Below are 26,304 nucleotides of genomic sequence, written 5' to 3' on the forward strand. Positions count from 1 at the left end.
GCATCAAGAGCAACCTGTGCAGAGGTCCGCAGCCCTCTCTTTATGCTCTGAAAGAAGTCAGCAGTACCAAGGAGTGAAATCCTGGAAATCGGAAGACGGTGGTCTAATTCAAAGAAGAAGAAGAAAAGATTTGAGATGAAGCTTTCCAAGAGCCCGGAAAGCCAAGGAGGAAATGAGTTTCAATGTTCACTTTCTATTGGATCTTTGAATAGGAAATGATGAGGTGTAATTATGCAAGATGCATAATAGGGGGTCCCAGATCCTCTGCAGGGAGAAGAGGCTCCCGGTGGTCATCAAACCGGGCTTTCGCTTCGCGTCTATCAATTTTACTGGGCAGATCAGGAGCTAGAGTGGGAAGTGATGGGGAGAGGATCAGTGGGGAACCAGAAGTAGCTCTGCCAGTCCATGACCAGTACTTAAATGTCTGAGTAAATGAGGACGAGAGTAAATAAAAACAATGAACATGTTCTTTACTAAGGGAGCCCTGATTCTGTTGTCGGGTAAGTGTTGGCCTGCTAGCCACCAGGCTTGTTGTGGTCAAACCCACCAGCTGCTCCACAGGTGACAGATGCAGCCTCTGTCCTGTAAAGTCGTGCCTCCCTGGAAAATCTGTCTCCAGCCCTGAGTGGGGGCCGACTACATGTCAGTGGGTTTTGCTGTTGTGCTGTTTGGTCCATCCCTAAAGACAGTCTTTGAACACACACACTGCTCTTCTGTTTGAAGCTGTTCTGTTCCTCTTTCAAGGGTTTCTTCCTTGCCAGGGGAAAGTTAACAGCAGCTCAAAACCAAACAAGCAAAACAAAAATACAAGCGCACAGCCCTGGAGTTGACTCCACCACAAAGCTCTCGCTGACAGAGTAGAATTGCGGTGGTGAGTGTCTGAGGCTATGTGTCTTTAAGGGAGCAGAAAACCACATCTTTCTCCCACATAGCAGGTGGGGCCTTTGAATCGCCAAGCTTGCAGATAGCAACCCAATGTATAATCCACTCTGCCCACAAGCAAACCAAACTCACTGCCGTAGTCAACTCTGTCGCAGAGCATCTCTATAGGATAGAGTTGAACTGCCCGTGTGGGTTTTTGAGGCTATACATCTTTACAGGATCCGAAGGTCTCCTATTTCTCCCATGGAGAAGCTGGTGGGTTCAAGCTGCCAACCTTGTGCCCAGCACAGGACTCACTAGGCCACCAGGCTCCTTTAATACCACATGGATTGGAACTATTGTGAGTCGGTTCAGGGTTTTAGAATGGTGTCTGGCATATTCTTCAATTAGCTAGCCTTCTTGTATCTTGCTTTTATCCATTTTCAAGTGTTGGGGGTGAGTCCCTGATGGATTGAATGTGCAAATGCACCACCATCATATCCATAGAAATAGCAATGCAGAAGAGCCGTTTCCTGGAGGACCGGTGGCATCATTTCATCGTGATCAGTATATCCCAAGGGAGAGCGGCGGTCAGAGCCTGAGACAGAGTAGAATAGAGCTTCTGACTTTCTTGCTGAAGGACAACAGCACAATGACGTCCTCCCAGGAAGAAACTGCCCCCAGAGACGATGATTCCGATCTCCTCAAGCTAACAACGTCTGCCAAGTGGCATTCCCTTCTGCCGAACTTTGAGCTGATTCCTCTTTCTTATTTTCAGTGGGAATTAGGTTGAAAGTTGTTTCCCCTATAAAATATTTTCCCGTGTTCCCAGAGGGAACATGGGAAGAGGTTGTGTTTCAGTTAGCAGGTGGGAATGATATAAAAGACAAGATGACCAATTTATTTCATAGAACACAAAATAAGAAAATTTGAGGACTCCTGTCGATCTCAGAGAACATCTATCCAAGTAAATCACTTTTTAAAAGCCAGAAAGAAGAAGCCATTGAGGTCTGACGCTGAGTCAATTAGAATGTGGCCATGGACACTGTTCCGGTAACTGGTACAGGCAAGGCATTACATTGACCGGTGATCTTTAACGATGACTTTCTGTTACATTCCGACCAGGATTATCACGATTACATATCTCCAAATCATTACCATGCCACTCACTAAAATATGAAGAATCTGGGAAGTTTCCATTGATTTGACTGCCCCATGGTGGACTCATGTGTAGCACAGTAGAACTACTCCGTAGGGCCTCCAAGACTGGGGTGTTTTGAAAGCAGATCTCTGGACCTGTCTTCTCAGGTGCTTCTTCGTGGGTTTCAAAACCGCCAACCTTTTGGCCAGTAATGGAGCAAGTTACTGGGCCACCCACCCAGCTGGTCTTCTCTTAATGTTGTCAGGTGCCATTGTGTGGGCACTCACGCACTGCAACCCTCTCTCCCATAGAAACACACAATGTCCAGCTCTGTAGCAGCCTCACAACTGTTACTACCTTTGAGCCCATTGCTGCAGCCACTGTGTCAATCCAGCTCCATGATTGTCTCCACTCTACCAAGTATAATTAAAAAAAAGTTACCAGTCTTTTTTTCTAGGGACTGGTCTCTTAGGCGTAATCACATACTTAAATCTTAAAAAAAAAATTTAATTTACCTTTTCAACCAGAGAATTCATTTGACCTGAGTTATAGCCATGATATAATTTTGGAAAATAAGATGATTTATAGTCCAAAGTTTAGCAGGTCTTCCTCGACGACTGGATTAGAACTCAAGACCCTGTTCAGTGTTCAGCTGGCTTCCTTTTGTCTAAGAACAAAGCATGAACGTGATAAGGGCGGCCGGACCTCACCTCCTACCACCAGAGGCTGAAGTTCCTGGCGGAACTGCGCTGTGGGAGGTAATGTGTCACAATTGGGGTCTGATGTGGAGGTTCCAGGGGTTACAAGGATCTCCAGAAGGCTTTTAATCAAAGCATACGGCGTGCAGTTGAAGAAACGCAGAGCAGTTTCTTCATACCACGAGAGCACTTTCTCCATGCTGAAAGAGACAGAAGGTGGATGGCGTCCTTTCAGCCTTCTCAACAGAGTTTTGAATGAAGAAGCAATGGAGTAAAGCAGTCTTGCACTAAGTGCTGTCACACGGGCCAAGATGACATAAAAGTCTAGATCAGCTGAAGAATGTAGGGAAAAGAAAATCTCAGACTTAGTTGTGGTTGGTTCTGCATAATCAATACAGCATTTCACACCATGGAACCTTGCTTTTTTTCCCCAGTGTTGATGATAGTGAATAGGGGTTGTCTGGCCAAAACTGTATTCCAGAATGAAAACTTAGGGGTAAAGTCTTGAGGTTCCCTGTCAGAGGCTGCCTGTATGTGCGAGTTAATGTGTAGCTCTTGCTTTCGTTCGGCATGTCCAAATGTAAAAACAGTATATGGATAAGTGGATGTGGGGTCAGGGAATCCACCCTGGGACTAAATATTAGTGATAAAGACAATGAGGTGTTTGTGCATAACCCTCAAGCCTAAGATTCTGATTACATACCGTATATGCTCGTGTGTAATCTGAGCTTTCCAGCACATTTTAATGTAGTCTTTGTGGTAAAATTAGGTGCATCAGCTGATATTCAGGTCGGCGTATACTCGAGTATACACAGTATGTGCTTTTGTTAAAACAAGAAATTGCATATGTAGTATAACTTGAGATCATGCAGGAATCTGGTTTGCTGGATTATAGTCAGATGGGAAACTGGACTTGCAAAGAGTGAACTTTTCAACCGCCAGCATGTACAGCCTATCAAACGCGAATCCCAGCAGTGCTGGATTCAGACATTACAGAAGGAAAAATAAAAACCCTCAGAAGAATGGCAACAAAGCACGTTAATCTAGAAAGGCGTGCATCCAGGGAAGTGCTTTGAGGCTTGAAATGCTGGGTGTTAGGAAGCCTCTGAGACGTTCTCTGAGTCTCCTTGGCATCGAATTGGTTTTCTTTATCTTTCTGGCTTTGACGAGTCCTCAGGGAACTCGGCCAAAGGACCAAACCTCTTTGTGCAAAAGAAGAAAGCTCAGAGTGGGCTGCTGTGGCCAAATGATACGAGGAAGCACCCCTCTTTGGCATTGGAAGCGCCCCCTCTTTGGCATTAAGGGTTGGATTGCGTCTTTCACAAAGATATGCTGAGGTCTTAACCTTGGTACCCATGAAGGTGACATTGTCTGGCAAGAGGGCCTGTGAAGATGGTACAATTAATGTGAGGTCACCAGTCGGGTGAATCTTCATCCAACCAAATCATCCAACTATCTGTGGTCATATGAAGATGCATCTACAAGCCCAGGAATGTCTGCGCTAACAGAAGCTGAGGGAATCGGCAGATCTTCTTCCCCTTGAGAGGGCAGAGGGAGGATGGCCTAGGGAACACCAGGATTTGGACTTTCAGCCCCCAGAAGTGTGAGACAATACAGTTCTGTTCTTACAGGCCACTTCATGTGCGGTTTATAAGTCAATCTGCTACTGATATATGTTCTTTGCTTTGATATCAGTGGGACACTAATGAATCTGATAAGAAGGGAGAGGGCATTGCATATCAGGACTGGCAGCAATGAGGACCTAAAAGACCAGACAAGCCAATATATCTATATCACAAACTTCACCGTGGGTCAACCCTAGTCGGTCTCTCTATCCTTTCATGAGTGCGGTCTCTTGAGATTCATTGTCAAGAATTCTCAGAAATCAAGATCATCTGATGGCAGGTGATGTGGACTGCTGCGATCACCTGAGTAATTAATTTGAACTGATTTAGTACTATTATAGGTTTTATGTCAACTTGCCTGGGCCTGGATCCTCGGTGGTTTGCAATTGAGGTCTCACCCATGATATTACGTGACTTAATGTAACTGTGTTAGGCCGAGTTGTCTAGAGAAATAAATCCACAAGGAAGAGGTTTATATTAAGAAGCAACCTTATATGAAGAAGTCATCCTAGCTCAGTTCAACTTAACTCCATAAGTCTAATACCAGCCAGGGCCCTCTTGCAGGCTGATGATGAAGAAAGGTGAAGCAGGATGCAGGAGGATCACAGGCCAGTGGGTACCGAGCCACATGCATCTAAGGTCAGTGAAACATGGCAGGGAACCGACAGATCTCAGGGTTGGGAGGCTGACATGGGGTCGCCCCTGGATGCAGACACTGAGTCCCATCAAGGATGACAGCGAAGGGGAAGAGAGAGAGGAGAGGTCCAAGTTTCTTCCTTATAAGAAGGTCATGTCTCCCAGGAGGCTTCATCAGGCTATGACACGATTGACAGGCTGGGCTCCACCCCTACATTTTCATACAAATCCAAGTTGCTATGAAATCATCCAACTACCACAGTAATCAGCTCTATGATGGGATCTGCTGTGAACAGCCAAGCAGTGGTAGGAAGATAATGGGAGAGTTCAAACTTACTCAGGTCACAACCCCAGTGATGTTTCCTTGTGGGTGTGGCCGACTTCAGATATAAGTTGACCTTGGGAGAAGGCTAGCGCACTTCTTGCTAGCGTGGATCTTCCATCCGTCTCTCTGACCTCTGGTTTTTTGGGCGTGTGCCTATGGCCTACCATATTGCCTGTCAACCCTGGGAGCCATCAGTCTTCCATTTGATCTGTCAAACATGGATACATCAGCCTCTGCTTCTACCAGCTGTGGTCTTCCTGCTTTGTCTTCTTGCTTTCTGGTTGGTCCGTCTGGGCAGCTATGTGAGTCAGAACAAGCCTCCAGCCTAACATCTTATCTGTGGACTTCAATCCTATCGGACTTAACAGCTTTTACAACTGTATGAGCCATTTTGTTGATATACATTTATCTTCTCTCTCTCTCTCTCTCTCTCTCTCTCTCTCTCTCTCTCTCTCTCTCTCTCTCTCACACACACACACACACACACACACACACACACAATTTCACTAGGTTTGCTTCTCTAGAGAACCCGGCCATATACAGATCCTAAAAGAGTAATCTTTCCTTCAGAATCTGTTTTCAGTCTTTGTCAGAAAGAGAAGCCCGGGAGCTGCCCTCTGCCATGCAGGTGAGTAGGATCTGCTTGTTCAGATCTGAGACACTCTCACCCACGCAAATGTTTCCTCTCCTGCCTTTTCTGGCAAGGGCATCTACTGTGGCATGAAGAACAGGCAGAGTAGAAGTAATTTCTTTATGTTCTGTGACAGGGAAAATGCAACCTTAGTGTCTTTTTAAAGTAAAGTCTTGGAAACATCCAAAGGTTTAAGCCAAGATTCATTCCATGACTGCCTGAAGTCCACACTTGAGGTGATCCTGCAGTGAAGCTTCCAGAATGTCCCCCATGTTTCTCCACTGAGAAAGAAGGAACAATGTGATAAAAAAAAATCTTCACAGGCTATTGATGCCATGTGTGAAATCTAAATTTGTGTGCAAACAATAGCGGCTGATTCAAAGAGCAGCCAAAGAAACAGCACATGTCCAGCCGACACATTAGTTTAGAAGAAGCCAGGGCAGCCGGTGAGATCCCACAAATCATGAAACTTTGATTCAAGGCTCGATGTTTTATTTAGAACCAATTATGTCCAAAGTCTCTCCACTTGAGAATTCTAGGAAAAAGCTGACTGACACCAATCTGTCCTTGGGCAGAGGGTATGCTCAGATGCCAAAGGACTTAAACATGACTTTCAACTGTGCATCTGCCGTACTTACAACTACTTCCTTGCGGTAACCACCTTTTTTCCATTCTTTTCGCCGACACTGTGTTTTGTTCTTCTTCTACGCCATCTCCTTATATACACCCCTTCTCTCCTTCTTACAGGGAGGCTGTCCTTATCCCCAGGAGACATGCTATGTGGGGTGGTGGGATGGGTGACGGGAGTTAAGAAAACAACAATGCTTTCCAAAAAAAATAAAATAAACGAGTCCCTTATTTTCATAATTTTGACCAGAATTAACCTCCTCTTACCTCTACAGCAAATAACTGCAGGAACTTGTCAAGGAACAATAATCAACAACTGCATGTGGTTCAAACACCTTAATATAGTTCAAAGCCCTTGTGTTGAAAACTGTATTGAGAGCCAAAGAGATGAAATTAACTTGCAACATCCCCACTATTAGAATTATGAAGAAAATTTCTGACCACACTAAGTATAGGGTTTATTTTTTAAATCTCCATAAATCTAATTTATGTCATAAATATGCTAGCAGATACAACTAGAAATGCACAAACACCACCAGACAAATTAGATAACTGAGAACAGAAAGTTAAATCCTTGTACATATCAAAAGATGTTCTCCAAGCAGAGCAAAGAGAACCTACAGAGGGGGTGAAAATCTGTGGGGGTGGAATCTTTGATAAGGGTCTAATCTCTAAACTATACAGAAAGTATCGACAATTTAACAAAGTCATAAATAATCCAAGTAAAACTGAGCAATGGACATGAACAGAAACTTTATCTAAGAGGTCAGTTGGGAAGCTAACAACCACATGAGAAGATGCTCACGCTCATGAATCATCTTCTTCATTTACCACGAGGGTGTCTATCGGTGCAGTGGCGAGGATTTTTGCTTCGTTTACATTGGGCTGTAATCTGTCATAAAGGCCGTCATCTTTGATCGTCACCAGCCAGTTCTTCATGTCCTCTTCATCAATGCTCACTCGGGAGATGCCAATCTAAAGTACACTCTAGTGATACCTCACCTCGGCAAAATGGGCACGGATCAGAAAACAAATGCAAGTGAAGGTATGTGCAGAACAGAACTTTACACATGGCTGGTAGGATCATAAAATAGTAAAACTACCATGAAGAGAGGTTTGGCGCTTCATCGAAAAGCCAGAACTAGAATAGCTTATGAACCAGCAACGCAACTGCTGGGTATACACCGCAGAGATCTAAGAGCAGTGACACGCATAGACACAGGCACGGTTGCTTTCACTTTAGTGTTCTTCACAAGAGCAACTAATAATAATACAATAAAGGAGACAGGTTCAAGGCCCATCAGTGGTTGAGTGGGCAAACAATTGTGGAACATGCATGCAAGGGAATACGATTGTGTTTTAAAGGAAAATGATGAGTTTTCAAGATATCATAACCAGGACGAATCCAGAGACAATTATGCTGAGTGAAAGTGTCAGTCACAAAAGGACAAAAATTACGTGGCCTCATGAGGATAGGTATAAATACCAAAACCAGTATTCCTTGATGGTTACCAAGGATGGGAGAGATAGATAGGGATTATCATTTTCCAAGTAGTAGACACTATGGGATGATCATGTTCTAGGTAGTAGATACTATTTTCATGATGGGAAAGGCAATGTTCAAAATGGGTCAAATCCATACAACTTGAGCAAGGTAAAAAAAATGCCCCTAGAAAGTACACAAGAATAAGGGTCAATTTTGGTAAGTCCTATAGCATACAAATTGTTTAACAATAGTAAAAACAACTAAAACATGTCTGTGTGGTTTCATAAATAAGAATGAATGCATATATATGCATAGAAGCAAATGAGTCCACAGACGAGTGCACATCTATCTGCAGGCACATATAGTTACATGTGTGTGTGTGTCCTGTATACGTTTTCAAGGAGACTGCTATGTACATTTGTAGGCACATATAGTTACATGTGTGTGTGTCCTGTAGATGTTTTCAAGGAGACTGCTATGTACATCTGTAGGCATATATAGTTACATGTGTGTGTGTCCTGTATACGTATTCAAGGAGACTGCTTTCACAGTGGGTCTTTTATTGGGTTCTTCCACTCTGTGGAAAGGCGAAGCTTTCTCCCCCAGGAAGGAGTTCCAACTGTGGAAGCCCACAGGGGCCGTCTACTCTGTCCTACAGGGTTGCTATGACTCTGAATCGACTCGATGGCAGTGAGTATCTGTCTGTCATTTCTATATCAAAATGTGTATAGGAGGCACCTTTTCTGATACTTGCTGGACATAACTAAATACCTCATGGGTTTGTTTTACTCGGTTGGAAATCTTAGGGACATAGTTTCCACTGGGTCAACTGTCATAACATAGATTATAAAGACATTGTCCTAGTTTCCTTAGTAGTGTCTAGGGCAGTGGTTCTCAACCTTCCTAATGCCAAGGCTCTTTCATACAGTTCCTCATGTTGTAGTGACCCTCCCCCCACCCTTAAAATGATTTTCGCTGCTACTTCATCACTGCCATTTTGTTACTGCTATGAATTGGGCAACCCCCGTGAAAGGGTCGTTTAACACCCAAAGGGGCCGTGACCCACAGGTTGAGAACCATTGCTCTAGCATCTTCAAAACTTGAGTGCAGCCATCCAAGATTGGTCTGTACTAGTCTAGATAAAAGAGAAATAACTAAATTCATATACCCAAAGAATAAACCAGTCTACTGAATTAATAGCTCATACAAATCACATCCTTATCTATTCTGAGACCTGAACGAAGTGGTGCCTAGTTATCACAAACAAGCATTCCAACCAGGGACACAGTAGATGCTACCAGAGAGAATAGAAGTGAAATGTGAAACAAATTCCAAGTTCCTAAAAAAACCAGAGATCACTTGAGACTATCACCCTTATAAACTTGAAACTGAGGCCACCTTCAGAGGTCACCTTTCAGTTACATCGCAGATTGACTCATAAAACGAACATCACCTGGGAGTTCTCCGCTCTTTTAAAGATGAGATCCAATGGTCAGTGATACTGCGGAGCAAAGACAAGAAGGTAAGGGGGCGGGGAAGCGAGATTAAGGGGATCAGAACAACCCAAACGGAAATGATGAGGATACCCATAACATGCTGAAGAAATTTTGACCAATATCACGGATCCACTCGTATGTCAAGAAATTTTTAAATTGTGCTGCGTACACTTAAACCCAAAGCATAATCAAACAATTAAATAAAAGTCTGCAAGAACACTTGCTCAGCAGGAGGGAGAGAACAAAGGATAGCCAGAGTTCACACCTTTCAGTTGGCAGCAGCATCACATCACACGTTCATGCTTCCAATGCTATGAAGCAGGAGGCAAGACACGGATGGGGTGTTTGTCGAGGTCACATGTGAGACGGCCAAAGGAACAGGGGTTGACAGTTGGATTTATTAAGAGAGAGAGAAGAAGAAGAGCGAGCTTTGGAAGTCTATGAAAGGAGAGTGTAAGTTATGTGAGCAGTCCTTTCCTATCTACCGAGCCTGGGCCAAATGTGGCATGGGGAGTTGGGATGGCGCACTTGGAAGGATTTCCGTGGGAAGACTTCCAGTCCAGAAACACACAGCTGTCCTGGGAAACTGCGGTTTCATTCTCTAGAGCAGTGTTCAAGATGACATCTTTCTGGGCTGGCTTACCTGAATTGTGACTGGACTCCGGCATCACCCTTCCAAGCCCCCAAGAGGCTACGATGCCCTAGTTTAGGGTTCGTTTTCAAAGGGTGGTTCCCTTGCGGTGACGACACATGAAACTTAACAAGTTGGAAAGAATTCAGCATTGTTCCACTGGGAACTACAATGGTACCAAGATGGAGTCACCCGTAAGCCTGGTGCATGTGTTGCTGTATGCTCAGCATTTCCAGGTGATAGAAATGCTCTGCTTTTATCCCTGTTTCGAAAGGAGGGGCCGAGACACAAGGCAGGGTAGGAATTAGGTAAAGCCAACTCTGAGCTTCAGCTGGGGAGCCCCTCATAGAGTTGCCTCCTACTCCTCTCACCACTCAACAGACCCTTTGTGCAGAAGGTGCTGCCTGGCTTTAAGAAATCAGGACTCTAATCACAGTCAATGGTACAAGAACGACAAGAACTCCCCTTGGCATTTTCTCCAAAGCCAAATCTTATTCTCATAACTTCATCTGTCTAAAACATATTTTGATAGTACAGATTTTGTTGCTCTGGGTAGAACTAGAGAAACAAATTCATAGACACTCACATGTGTATAAGAAAGAGGTTATGTACAAGAGCAATTGAATATTGAGAAAATGTCCCAACCCAGTCCAGATCAAGTCCATAAGTCCGGTATTAGCCCATATGTCTGATACCAATCTATAAAGTACTCTTCAGATTCATGTAACACATGCAATGGTGCCAAATGCAGGAAGATCACAGGCCAGTGAATGGAACATCTTGTGGATCCAGTGGTGGTGCAAGCATCTCAGCACTGGCAGGGGTCTCTACAACTTCTCCAGCTCAGGGCACTAGCGTAGTTCCATGTGTCTTGTCAGCTGCAATGTCTCCCAGGGAGTGAGCTCAGAGAGAGTCTTAAGCCTCTAGGGAGGAAGACAGGAGTTCCCAGAATCCTCCGGAGAAGGCCATGCTCACACAGAGGTCTCATTGTCTATGATGTAATTGACAGGCCAGACTCCACCCCTTCTCTCTTAATCCTCTCAAATTGACAAACGATTATATAACTACCACACAGACCTCCCCTCCCCCTAAACAACAAACCAAACCAAAACAACAACAAAAAAACAAACTCATTTCCAAGGACTCAAATCCAACTCACAGTGACCAAATGGAACAGAATAGAACTGTCCTTGTGGGTTTCTGAGACTGCAATTCTTTATAGGAGTAGAAAGCCTCATCTTTCTCCCACACAGTGGCTGGTGGTTTCAAACTGCTGACCTTGTGGTTGGTAGCCAGAGGTGCATCCTAGGGCTTCCCAGTACAGATAGTGTATAACAGGGATCCATTCCCATGACTGCTCTAAGTTGGTTCTTACTTAAGTCAAAGACCTCTTTTGTGATTTTGTAACTTTTTATTAGATTGACTTTTATTATCATTATCTTTATAAATCTGATATTTGAACAGCTGAGATATAGATCTGAGAATGACCCCATCAGCAAATTGTGCCTCAGCATAGCATGTAGCATGTATTACTAAGGATAAGTTGTCTATAAAAACCTACCCAAACTACATGGTTATTAGTATGGGTTATTGTAACATTGTTACTTCGTAAGTCAGGTCCAACCTGCATTTCCAAGTGCTGGGAATGTAAATAAGTGCTTAGGAGTAAATAAGAGTGCCATGGGGTATTTGTTAGAAAGAAGGAGTTCCGAGCCCCATTCATGCTGTACTTTTAGACTCACACAGGACAGCCCTGCTGCCCACGCCCACCCCAAAATACTGAATTCATAACAGTGTCTGCGTGATTGTTCTAATTTTTAAGAACCATTTAATGCTGCGGATAAATTAGATCGACTCTACAACCTTGCCCTGAAAATTACAATTCAGTTGCTTCCACATTACAAGAACAACAACAAACAACGCGTAGGCTGTAATTCTAAACAAAAACATATCATTATAAAAATAGCACAGCAATCTAGCCCAGCAAATAAATGCCGCAGCAGGTCATCGGAAGCCCTGTTCGCCACATGGAAGTTCTCTCGGCTGCATTTTCAGAGGTCCAGCTGCTGTTTAGGTGTCGGTGGGCACTTTTGTCCAAAATGAAGAGCAATCATGTACTCTTTCCTCAAAGTTACTTTTCTATGAGATTGACCCTACGTATATGCAAGGGTTTCCATGTTGGTGGGCGCACACCCACAAGGGAAATCAATCTGTCCCATGGAGGACATCAATTTTTAACCCAGTGGAGGAGAACAATAAGAGAAACCCATCCAGATTCTGAGAACAGCTAATGTTCCATAAAGTCACGAAAGATTAAAGTCCCTCCCGTCGAAATTTCTCAACCTGGATTCAGAAAAGCAATCACCGCCCCCACGCAGTTTCCAAATGCCAACCGAAATTCAAGCTTTCTCTTTAGCACGTGAGCCCTCTTCTTCTCTTTGCCGTGGAGGTACAACCTGCGAAGCCCGCATGACAGCAGTTTACAAACAGGAGCATTATGAATGGGTTTCAATTCCCAGCTGATGGCCTGGTACATGGCACCGTTGACAGATGCTAGCTTGTGAGGGAGCTACATATACTTAAAATACGTTTTGATTCATGGTGAGAGTGAAATAGCCATTTCAGATATGTACTCTGCTGGTCTGTTGCCCCCTGGCCAAAAGCGCTTTACGTAGAAATGCCATTTTACACAGCCTAATCACATGAGCAGGAGCCCCAGGGAGAGAGAGTTAAGTCCTTAGACAGCAAGAGACCTAATGAACAAAATTCCTGTCTACTGTGAAATGAAAAACAAATTTAAAACCGCGTCGGGTAGCCAGTCTCCAGTTTACTTTATAACTCCAGAAGATCAATATTTCAATGTCATCTGCTCAACATCACATCTCTGGGTCCTCACGTGGCCAAATCCATGTAGAATTAACTACACCTCTTGTGAATTCACATCGAAGATGAGATGGTGGTGGTGGGATTCCTTGTGAATTACTACAGAGGGGCAAACAATAGCTCAAGAAGAAAACAAAAGGAGAGTGACTGGGTTTGGGGGCTCAATTAATGATGAAAACACTCCTACATTGTCTTTCGCCAATGTGGATTCTCTACTGCGTGGTTGTATCACAGTTGGGTGGCATCTCTGGGCACAGATGGTCAAGCCTCCACGACTTGCCAAGAAGTCAGGATCAAGCCCACAACATCAGTGGCTTGGAAGAGAAATCTGGCAGACTACTTCCAAATGGGCTCAGACTTTGCACATGCCCAAACAAATGACGCAGAACTTCCTGAAATGGTCACAATTGGAAAGCTGAGTTGAAGGGCGTTTTTTTCTTACAGAGTTTAGAAAAAAGTGGTGAATTAAAAGTGGATCTTTAAAAATGACCCAGAACAAAGCCCAGAACAACCACGAGATGGGAAATATGAAAGAGAAGTCCAGTCATAGAGACTGAGACGCACAATCACGTTCCTTATTGGAAATTCAGAAGAAGAATTTTGAAAGGCTGTTATGTTATTTGTAATATTTAAGTTGCTTTATATATTTATACCCCATAGTATAAATAAAATTTAAAATAACCTTGCAGTCACAGTAGCAGATGGCCTAGCACCAAAGACAAAGAAAAAAATCTTAAAAACTCAGTGGGAGTGGAGGGCATCAGCTTACCCACAAAGAAACCTGCATCAACTGACAGGTGACTTCTGAAAAGTCACAGCGGAAGCAGGATCTGAGAGGAAGGACACCTTCCACTTGTTGAGAGCGAGCGACATGTCAACCTAAATTTGTAGACTTAGCAGCAACATCTCTCAAAACAGTGGTAAAGATATTTTCAGATAAATGTAACCTGAGTTTGGCATCACAAGGACATACTAAAAGATATATTTCAGGCAGAAGAAAATGGCCAGAACTTCTGGGCACTGCTGTGTTTCTGCAGAGGATGTGATCCGCTGCAGCATGCTCGTGCGTGGCGCCCCCTGGAGTTATGTGAGCATACAACCTGCAGGCTAGATACAGTGGCCTCTCACATATGGGAGGTCCATGATGAAAGATTCAATAGTGAGCAAAATGTGCTGAGTATATATGGACAACGAGGCACCCAATGATTAAATGAAAGAATAATGCTAAAGGTATTTGTATGTAGCTGTAGTATATGACCGTGTGGTTTAAAATTAGTATTATTTATGGCCTCGAGGAAACTAGGTGAACCTCAAATGGGCTAACTTCAAAGTTCTCTCTTCTCCCTGCTCCTGTGGATAAGGTTCCCATGACACAATCCCTAGCTCAGCACAATGCCTGGGGGCACGGTGGCTACGTGTTAGAATGCTCACCAGAATCCCTAAGGGAGCTCCCATGGAGCAGCTGGGAGATTTGAACTACTGATCTTGCAGTTAGCAGCTCAATGCTTACCTGATACCAGGGCTCCTAACTACTCATTAATTTTAATCACACAGTTGAGTCTTTGATCTGTGATCCTCACCAGTAAATGCGTCACATTTTCTTCACTGTCAGCATGCAAGTTTTGTCCTCTGCAAAGTAAGACTCTGTCTCATTCATTTGGACATGTTATCATGACAAACAAGTCCTTGGAGTAGAGTGTCTGTGAAAATGAGGAAGACCCTTAATGACATCAGTTGACACACTGGCTGCAACATGAGCTCAAACATAATGCAAACATCCTGCGCCTCATCGAAACTTACCCTTAGACTTGACATCCATTGGTGCTCTTGTTTGAATGAATCTGTAGACAGAAACATCAGGATTTTTCCAGCACTTATTCCATGTTTACCACCTGTCATTTGGCATTTTACTCTAAGCAAGTGTCCGCATCTATCTATCTATTTATCTATATATCATCTATTATCAGTATCGCTATATAGTTTTATTTTTTTCATTGATTTGTAATTCAGTACTTCTTGTTATTATTGCAGCTCAGGGTAGTTACTTGAATTGCAGCTTATGCCTTAATGATATAGTCTCATTACTTCTTTTTCAGTAATTACTTGCTTCCTCTTCTAGGCATATCTTGTATTTCCCAGCTCTGACCTTTTCAATCACATCGTATGTATGTGAAAGTTGGACAATGAAAAAGGAGGACAGACAAAGAAATGTTGCCTTCAAGCTGTGGCATTGGCAAAAAATGTTGAATATACTGTGTACTGGCAGAAGAACAAACACATTTGCCTTTAAAGAAATACAACTGGAATTCTCCTTCAAAGTGAGTATGGTAAGAATTCAGCTCGCTTACTATGGACGCGTCATTTAGAAAAGACCAAGTGCTAGGGAAAGACACGGCGTTTGATAGAGGGTCAATAAAACCGAGGAAACTCTCCATGAAATGGATCCATTCAAAAGGACAGTGGATTAGAAGATAGCTATGATCATGACAGGGGCAGTGGACTGGGGAACAGTGTGTTCTGTTCTACAGAGGCTGTCTAGCATTGGGGTCTGTTTAACTGTTTGTAACAATGAGAGGAATTCAACGAGTCGGCATCAATTCAATGACAGGTGGGTTTGGGCTGGAAGGTACTCATCCCAGCCTCAGGCCTAGAGTTGGCCATTTTCACAGAGAAGCTGGGTTTGTTTGTTGATTTGTTTTGGCGAGGGGTGACTTTATAATCTAAGATCTGGGTGCTAAGAGTGCTCATCACTACTGGAGTATCGTAGCTTCTAGGTCATTTCAATGAACCAAACTAAAACATCTATGTATATATACTAGCACCTGAAGGCAAACCCTGCCTACATATACCACAAACTCACTGACATAAAGTTGATGCTGACTCACAGAGGGTTCTGAGGAAGTAAAGCTTTACGGGAGCAGATAGCCTCATCTTTGTGCCGTGGAGCAGACGGTGTGTAAAAATTGCCAGCCAACACAGGGAATCCAGGGCGGATGATCCCTTCAGGACCAGTGGTGAGATTGGCGATACTGAGAGGGTGAAGGGAGGATGGGATAGAAAGGGAGAACCAATTACAGGGATCTACATATAACCTCCTCCCTAGGGGATGGACAACAGAAAAGTGGGTGAAGGGATATACTGGACAACGTAAGATATGACAAAATAATAATTTATAAAGTATCAAGGGTTCAGAGGGAGCAGGGAGCAGAGAGGGAGGGGGAAAATGAGGAGCTGATGCCAAGGACAGCAAATGTTTTGAGAATGATGAGGGCAGCAAATTTACAGATGTGCTTGACACAATTGATGTATGTATGGATTGTGATAAGAATTGTATGAGTCCCCAATAAAATGATTTAAAAAAAAAGAAAAGAAAAATGTTTCCCAAAACAGGAGCTGATACCAAGGGCTCAAGTAGAAAGAACATGTTTTGAAAAGGTTGATGGCAAGATATATACAAATGCGCTTGATACAATTGATGTCTGGATTGTTTTAAGAGCTATACGAGCCCCCAATAAAACAAGAAAAAAAATCACGAACCCTGTGATTAGCAGCACCAATTTTTAATCCACAGTGCCACACACACATATATATATTCATATGCACATATTACATGTGTTATCCACATGTATACATATTTGAGGACTCACAAGCCTACACTGATATTGTGTTGTTATTGTTAGGTCCTGTCGAGTCCATTCTGACTCAAAGCAGTCCTAAGTGCAACAGAATGAAACCCTGCCCTGTCCTGTGCCTTCCTCATGAGAGTTCTTTTTATGTTGAGCCCTCTGTTGCCTACGCTGTGTCGATCCATCTCACCGAGGGCTTTCCTCATTCTCTCTCCCACTGCTTTACATGGAAATATACCTCTGGGTCTAATCTAACCCTACAGGGTTTTCTTGCTCTTTCTCGATCCATACTTTACGTCCCTTCTTTCATAGCGAGAAACCTGGATGCCAACAACATCCACACACTTGCTCCCTTTTTGAACCTTCTAACACATCAAAATTGTTTCAGAATTGCTTTAGCATCCTGTTCTAAACAGCAAAATTTACTAAAAAGATGCCCCGATTTGCTTACGGTTCTTGCCATCTACAACCTCGCCCAGTACAGAGTGTACAATCAAGTAGTGTTCCCAAGTTCCCCCTTTGTTCTTATGTTTCTTTCAGTATGGTGATTATATTGATTATATTATATTCAATTAGGCTCCCTTGTTTCAGTTTGGTGTCAGTTTTAGTTTTTCTCTCTTTTATCAAAATAGAAGAAAGAACTGAGAACCGAAGACTCAAATAAAAACTAATCACATAACACAAATCCAAGACAAAATCGTTCTTGGACAGAGAAATAAAACTTACAAAACTCTGTTTAAGATGATATGGAAAATAAGAAGAAAAAGTGAATACATTTATAAGCAGGCTGACTACCAAAAGATATAACATCAGGGGACTTAAAGGCTTGAAGATAAACAAGCGAAGCACACCAGCCTGTGTTATCATGAGATGTCCAAGGGAACAGGTCTGAGGCATCAAAGAACAAAAAATCAAATCATTGTGAATGAGGGTGAGTACATAGTGCAGACCCAAGACCCATCTGTAGGCAACTGGATATCCCCTTACAGAAGGGTCGCGGGGAGGAGATGAGTCAGTTAGGGTGCAGTGTAGCAATGATGAAACATACAACTTTCCCCTAGTTCTTAAATGCCCCCCCCACCCCCATACACATACTATCATGATCCCAATTCTACCTTACATATCTGACTAGATCTGAGGATGTACACTGGCACAGATAGGAACTTGAAACACAGGGAATCCAGGACCAGTGCTGAGAGTGGCAATATCGGGAGGGTGGGGTGGAAAGGGGGACCCGATTACAAGGATCTATATATAACCTTCTCTCTGGGGGACGGACAACAGAAAAGTGGGTAAAGGGAGACATCGGACAGTGTAAGTATGACAAAATAATAATAATTGATAAATTATCCAGGGTTCATGAGGGATAGGGGAGCAGGGAGGGAGGGGAAAAATGAGGAGCTGATATTAAGGACTCAAGTAGAAAGCAAATGTTTTGAGAATGATGATGGCAACAAATGTACAAATGTGCTTAACACAATGTATGTATGTATGGATTGTGATGAGTTGTACAAGCCCCCAAGAAAATGGTTTTAAAAAATAACAGATTAAAAAATTTATAAGTAGGAGAAAAATGAAATAAATACATACTATAAAAGGTTAAAATATATTGAGGCTATTATGAATAACTTGATGTTAATTGACAAATTACTTAAGTTGAACCAAAACTGACTCAAGAATAAATATTAAGGCTAAATAGTATCATATATATTAATTATTAGGAATCATGAAGAAAAAACTGTAAAAGACAATACCAAAATATATTATCCATATATTATAATTTATGAAAATATTGTATATATTTAAATATATTTATCAGATACATTATATATGAAACTATTCAAACTATAACAATGGACAGAAAAAGTAGATATTTATCAAACTCAATTTTTGAAGCTATCATGATCTTGATTTCAACATCTGAGAAAATAAAAAAAAGAAGCTTATAATACATTGCTTCTCATGATTCTATGTGTTGGAGCCTGTTAACCAGTGGTTCTCAACCTTCTTCATGCCACGACCTTTTAATACAGTTCCTCATGTGGTGGTCACCCCCAACCATCAAATTATTTTTGTTGCTACTTTATCACTGTCATTTTGCTACTGCTAAGAATTGGGTGACCCCTGTGAAAGGGTCATTCGACCCCCCCAAAGGGGTCCCGACCCACAGGTTGAGAACCACTGCTGTTAATGATCCCCTGGATTTGATTACCTCTTTTTCCATCTAGTAATAAAAGTTTACATCTGTTGTTAGGTGCCTTCAAGTTGGCTCCAAGTCAGTGTGACCCTGTGCACAACAGAAGGAGACAATACCTGGCCCTGCATAGGTGTCCAAAGGTGGTTTAACCAATATTGTATTACATTTCACCATGGTAGCACACCCAAGTGGAGAAATTACATGATGATCTCAGTAAATTTTTAAAAAAGCATTTAATAAAATTCAAATGCTTAGCAAAATAGGGAGAGGGAAAAAATCCTACAAAGTGCAGTTCCCCACCTTCCAAACTCCACTCACTGTGATACAGTAAAAGATTGAGAATGTGACAAAAGAGCCCACAGCCACCCCCTCTATTAAATGTGGCTTGAAGTCTAGGTAGTGCAATTGGAAAGAGTGAAATCACACTGTAATTATTAGATGATGAAAAGATAGTCTACATAAAAATCCCATAAAATCTACTGATAAAATATTAGTGTATAAGAAAGTTTAGTGAATATGCTCACTTATTTGAGTTCTTTGGGTTTCACTAGATATAAATACCATTGTATTCCTTCTAAGTAGCTTTAAAGTTAATTTTCAAAGACATTATTTAAATTACACAAGCAAGCAAACAAGCAAACAAAAAAAAAACCCCCAGTGCCATTAACTTGTTTTTGACTCACAGTGAATCCCTGTGGGGTTTTTGCGATAGTAAATCTTTACTGGAACAGACAACCTTATATTTTTCCACTGGAGCTGCTCGAGGGTTTGAACTGGTGAGGAGATCAATGACTAACCCACAGCATCACCGGCTATATTAGCATAGACACACGGATGTCCCAATAGTGAATCATGCTATTTTCCTTCTTTAAGGAATAAAAATTAAACTTTACTGAGAAATTTTAAAGACGACACCAAAAGGATATAGTATGTTCATAGATAAGAAGACTGAACTCAATTAATCTTACAAAGATAAACAATATCGCTGTTGTTGTAAGAAAACAAAGAAGAAATGTGTTTTTTTACCATAGACAAGACTTTGATGACTATGAAGAAGCTAGGATGGCGGTAGGAACAGGGAGGAGGGGATGGTGAGGGGAACAAAAAATGGAGGTTTTTACTATGAAAAAATATAAATAAAATTTTTAGGATTTCTTCATAGAAAAAACAAATACCCCCACCCCCACTAGACTCCTTACTCCTCAGATTTAAATAATTGCCTGACTGGCTAAAACAGGAAGAAAACTAAAACTGAAGCAAATTTGGAGTTCTTAATGACATACAATTTTATTTGAAACTTTTTTTTAAAAAAAGATCAGAAGACTGAAAATCATAAGACCAATTCTCCATGAACCTATCGTCAGTTCACGTTCAATAAAGCACCAGCAAGTTTATTTAGTCTTTGATGGGAGAACATTAAAAGTTGATTCTAAATGCACACGGGAGAATAACGAGTCAAGAAGAGTGAATATATTTCTTTGCAAAAGAAAATAATAAAATTTTAAAAATTCAATTGAACAGAAATAATTGTGGGCTATGTTAATTAAGATTCTGTGGCTTTCATCACAGGTAAAATAATGGAAATAACTGAACCAAATAAGTAAAGGAATGAATGAAACACACCTAACATTTCTGCAGGTGTCCTACTCACCTCACGGAGACGTGACTTATTTCAGAACCGGCTCTACAGATCAAAGGGCACAGGGCCGGCAAACGTAGTCAATCATTGGAAAGATAGAATTAGATCCCTATCTCACACCACACACAGGAACTAGCTTTGGGGTCTCAAAGATGCTAAGTAAAGTACAAAGTTACACACGTTTTAGAAGCTCGTGTAGAGTTCTGTTTTTGCACTTGAATTGGAGAAGAACTTTTTATCTAATACATCAAAATAAAGCCAAAGAAAGCTAATAAACATGTAGAAATACATGATACCTTGAAAAGGTAACACGTAAGGGTGGTGTTCCATCACACAACCAAAGGAAAGAGAATCTCTACATGAGGCAGACACACCCAGCACACACAGACCTCCATGCAGATCATCTCTTGGCAACCACTTCTCAGGAGGATGAGCCAAGCTGCTCACTGACCGCAAAGGTTCAGGAGAGAGAGAAAAACCAACACCCATCAACAGGAAATATACTCACTGGACTATCTCGTGTAAGTAATAAAATAAATGTTAGAGGTTAATATTGAGCCACAGAGGACATACTCCCTCATCAATATTAACTGATACAGTATACTAGCACCTGAAAGCTACACTTAACATTTCCATCTGTAAAATAGAGAGAAAGAAGCATATAAAAGTGATATAAAGGCAGGACATCTAACATGGACTACCCCCCATATTATTTGGGTATAAGACTATGAATCATGAAAACTCCATTAAAGGCCAAGTCTAGAAAACACAAGACTTTGTCCTCTGCTCCAGAGCTCACTAGCTGCTGACCTGACCAGTTGCTCTCATAAATATTGTAACCCTTGAGCTCTCTGCCACCACTACCTTTCCATTTGGGAAACACGAAGCCCAGGTAGCCATACGCCATCTCTCCACCTGCCTCCTTCTTTTCTCTCTTCTTCCTGTTTGTCAGGGACTACCACAGACCACTGCCCATTGCAGTCAGAAAATGGATTTTCTTTGTAAAGAGGGAGTAAACAATTTGAATTTGGAGAATATTTAAGACTGGTTGTGAAATGTCAAAAAGATGCCCTTGCTGTGTTTCCAATACCAGATGCTTATTACAGCCTCAGGAGTCCAGAATAATTTTTCTCTGTATGCTGAAAAGAAAATCTTATTTCTCCTATATACATAATTCCAGTCATGGTACAGATCAATAAACTATTGTTGGCATAAAACAATGATTATTTCATAAGGACAGATCCTTGAGAAAGAGTCATAAATGTCTAGACTGGTGACTGTGACTTCTTTTATAATGATCACAGATCTGAACCATAAATTGCTTTTTTCCTTAAAAACAACTTTGCTGTCGTGGGTGGCTTAACTCATCCTGCCTGCCCGCACCTCCAAATGCAGTTTTCATAACTTCCCCGAGACCACAATGGCCTCGGTTTTTCAGTGTGTAATTTATGGTCTCGATTCACATTAGAGACTGGGGCATCACTACATCGATAGCTCATCGTTCAGCCTCAAGGCCTTCCGCTCACTTGGCTCAGGGCCATCATGGAAGCCAAGGGCTGCCTGTCCAGTCAGGGAAGGGGCTTCTGAAGAAGTGAGGCCAGGCCACTTTGTGGCATTGAAGTCCAAGTGCCCTTTCTGGCTAGAAAGGCATCAAGGGTAATTGAGATGTCACCTGTGCTTGCATTCACCTTAACCCTGGACATTTAGACCTGGACATTACTGGGGGAAAAAAGGGAGTGCGGGGGGAGTCAGAAAGATTCAAAATGTGAGTGGGATTGAACTGCTGTTGCTGAATTTGAAGATGAAAGGGTCTGAGCCAGTGGCTATGGGTCACTTCTAAAAGCTGACAATGGTATCCACCTGACAGTTGGGGGAAAAGGGTGACAATGGACCAACAGTCACATGGAACTGGATTCTGCCCAAATCTGACTGAGCCTGGAAGCAGATTCTCCCCAGATCAGAGCTGAGGCTGGCACTCACCTAGATTCTAGTCTCGATAGGCACACAGCAGAGCACCAGCTGAATCCTGCCCTGCCCCCCAGCCCCCCACCGCCGAGACTGTTGGCCTGCAGAACTGTGGGAGATCCATTTGTGTTGCTGTAAACCATTCACATGGCAGTCGTTTGTTATGGCAACAACAGGAAACCCATAGAAATTGTTCTTTTGCTCCTGCTGCTTCCTCTGTTCACATGGGAAGTGGGCGTTGTGTCTGAGTTTGGGAGAGCCCTGACGTTGACCGTGACTGTGCCCAGAACTCCTCTGTCTGGTTGTGAGGCCCTTGCTTAATGACATGCCAGACCACAGGGAAGAGGGATTCCTGAGCTTAGGCAGAATGTCTAGAGTAAGTCTGAAGGAGGATGAGGGAAGACTTTCCCACAGGGCAGGGACCCAGTAGGAGTTGTGGGAAGGAGACTGGCAGAGAGGAGGAAGAGGGATCCCTAGAGTCCAGAGGGAGTCCTTGGGAACTGGTGGCACAAGAGACGACTCACTGCCTGGAATGGATTTGGGGGCTGGAGCAGGTCAAGGGCCGCCACTGGTGGACATCATGGGCAAGCCGAAGCATGATATGCTACTCCAACAGTGTCCGGCCTGGACATTTCCCTTCCTGACTGCAGTCAGCTTGAGCCCTTCCCCTGGGCTGAAGCCAAGTGATGGACAGCCCCACCACATTCCCATGCCAAGCCACGGTCCTCTGCCTGCACCCAGTTTCCTCACGTCTCACGGGATTTCTGGGGGCACGCCACGTGTTCTTCCAACCACTCGCTCTAAGACATCCTCTGCAGGCACTGTTTTGCTGAGCGAGTGACGATGCTTGCGATGGCCCCTGCTTCCTGACCCTGCTTCCTGCTCAGTCCTGGCAACGCTCTCTGCTAGCTCCCTGCATCTGACTCAGGAACCAGCGGGCCAAAAGGCTCCCTGAAGTCGGCCTCCTCAGGGGCTCTACAAGCACCAGCACTAACAAAGCAGTAGCCCTTCCCGGCCCCTTTCAAACTCTAGAAATAGTGCCGGAAGCTGGTGACGCCTTCATTTCACACCAAACCCAGAGTACATCTGATAGTGGGGGAGCTACTGGTAATTCCGTACTGATGATACAGATGGCCAGGGAAACCCACTCCTCCTACTGGAAAAGGCTCTGTTTGCATCGCTGGCCACCAGGTGTGCTGGGACAGCGGTCCAGGTGGGCTTGGATGGGTGTGTCAGGGGCACCGGGACATGCTCTAATGTCGTTTTCAAAATCTCCCCTGCCCTCTCTGCTGACAGTTTGTGTCCAGAGCCAAGTTGGGCCGTCTCACTTGCCCTTCTTTTAGGTGGAGATCTTCTCTAGGAGGTTGCTTGTATTCCAAGCAGATGGGGTCATGTCCAAGTACCCGAGGAAGCGCACACAGCTCGCTAACACCGTCAAGCGTGTTAAGTTCCGGTCACGCCTCTAGAAACCGATTGTGTCGCCACCAGGACCCAAGGTTTCTGTATTCCATTCTTGCGCTTTTTCTTTCATCCTACGAAGTTTCAGGGCAATAAACCCTAGCCTCCTGGAGGGAAATGCCTATAATAGTTGGTTGGACCAGACATAAGTGTTCAAAGGAACCTCAGTAGCGACCTCATTGCTCACACATCACAGGAACCAGCTGATGGAGCTCAGCTATCATTACAAAAGGAACACTTCATTGATTCAGAAAAATAAAAGGTTGCTTTGATAGCTATTGGCACCACTGTGAGTTAGGCACTGAGCTACTGACAGTGAGGCTGGCAGTTCAAACCTTCCAGCCATTCCTTGAGAGAAAGACGAGGCTGTCTGCTCTCATAAAGAGCCACAGTCTTGAATGACTCTGTAGGATGCCCGTGCGTCAGAATCACCTGTCTGGCTGGGAGTTTTGAGTTTACTGTAGACATTACTGTGAGCCAGAAGCTTAGAAGGAAATTTTGACCTAGGTTCAAGTTTGTTAAATAGAAAACCTTTACAATAGTTTTCTAGCCTAAACACTGGTGTCAAAGGCAACAGAGGAGTTAGCACCTTCAGGATGGCAGATAGAGGCAGGGAGTTTGGAACTTGAGAATTAAAATTCATTTGTCTCTGCTACCGTGGTACTGCCTTAGAGGCAGGTTTGATTCTCACTACCCGGCCTGATTTTGCTCCTATCTGCACACCCTTTTATTTTATTGTCATAAAATGATCAGGTATAATTTTGCAATGGGAGGTCAGAAAACGATGATAACCTCCTGACTCCTTGCTGGTTTATTAAGTTAAAGGAGGTAAAACTGTGCCTTGAAACAAGCAGTCTAAATGCGACCTTTCAAAACACTATCATTAAAAGATGGTTTGTTGAAACTTCAGACCGGTTAAACGTATGCCATAATTTGAGTGAAAAAAAAAATCAGCTTTCCAGGGTTGCAATTACAATCCTACTTAGTTGCCATGGTGATCACACAGTGTATGGATTTTGTCAGATAAAGACATCAGGGGTGGTGAGCAGGGACAGTGCATCTTTGGAATCATTACATGCCAAGTGTCAATTCTTTTGCAGGTCTGTTGGAAAAAAAATACATATACATACACACAGACACACACACATGTATATATAGTAGAAAATATCCATTATTTTGGAGGGATGAAAGTTGAGATGAGAAGAGAGGCTTTGGAAAGCTGAAAAGGGAAGAAAATGTACATTTAAAATAACATGATAAACAATAAGTTGCATGAAAAAGAGTCCTCGGTGTTTTGGTGTTAGAAGTCCTTCATCTCTACTATGTATCTTCCAACAATTGGGTGGTCGATTTGTCTCAGTGTCTCCTCTCTTGTGGTTTTCAGAAGACCCCAGCACTCGTGTCATTTTACAATCATGTCCCTCTTTTGTCTCCATGTGCCTCTGGGGTTGTTTCTGTTAACCATGTTGTCAACCTTCTTTGTGGTTCAGTAAAAACTACAGTGTAACAGGACCATGTTTCTGAGCTGAAGACACAGGAATCTAAGGATCGTGTCCCTAATTTCTTCCTGCAGCAAAGGGAACAGAAAGACCAACTACCCCATGAGCTCTAATACAAGTAGAAATTTGTAACATATGCTAATCTTCATGTACTATTCAGAACTCACCCACTCACATGCTTATACCTGCTCAGGCAGCTTTAAACATGGAATAAAAAGATGTGCCAGACCTTGAACCCCTGTGGTGTGGGAGAGGGCATCTCTGGGTGGTTAATGCACTTGACTGCTAAGTGAGTTTGGAGGTTCAAGTCCACCCAGAAGCAGGTTGGAAGACATCCTCGTCATCTGCTTCTGAACGAGCAGCCTCTGGAGATGCTATGGATTCAATTTTAGTCAAACATACTGGGGGCAGCAGGAGGCTTGGCTGACTCCACGGCAGCTGGGTTAGAGAGTCTCTGAGTTTGCTAAACTTTGGTTCCATGCCCAAATAGTTGTATAATCCTGGGTGGTAGCGGCAGCTCATCAGCAACTAAACCAATGGTTACTCTTCATTAGCTTCTTGACCTGGTGGAACTGACTTTCTAGTGGGAGATGATGAACAACCAGCTTTCAACAAGTGATCTAAAATGCATCTGCAGAATTTCCACCTGGGATGAAAGTGGGATGGTGGCCTGGAGGCCTCCTCTAGGCATGGCATCTGAGAAAACTTCTTCAAGAACATGGTATCTCTACTGAGAGTCAACTGGAGGGTTAGCATGATATTGGGACAGGAGGAAGGTGAAAGGAAATAGAGGAAAGAAGTAGGAGGCAAGAGCTATTTATAGAGTTATAGATATAGGCATGTATATATATATAAATACATTAATTTATAATGAAAGCGA

General features: G+C 43.0%; 1 pseudogene; it reads left to right on the forward strand.

Moving 5' to 3' along the window:
* The first annotated feature begins 7,555 nt into the window (after positions 1 to 7,555).
* The window catches only part of LOC142453159 (large ribosomal subunit protein uL16-like), a 134,695-nt pseudogene continuing 115,946 nt past the window's right edge, over positions 7,556 to 26,304 (forward strand).

This window comes from Tenrec ecaudatus, chromosome 7 (assembly GCF_050624435.1).
Source record: "Tenrec ecaudatus isolate mTenEca1 chromosome 7, mTenEca1.hap1, whole genome shotgun sequence".
Classification (NCBI taxonomy): Eukaryota; Metazoa; Chordata; class Mammalia; order Afrosoricida; family Tenrecidae; genus Tenrec; species Tenrec ecaudatus.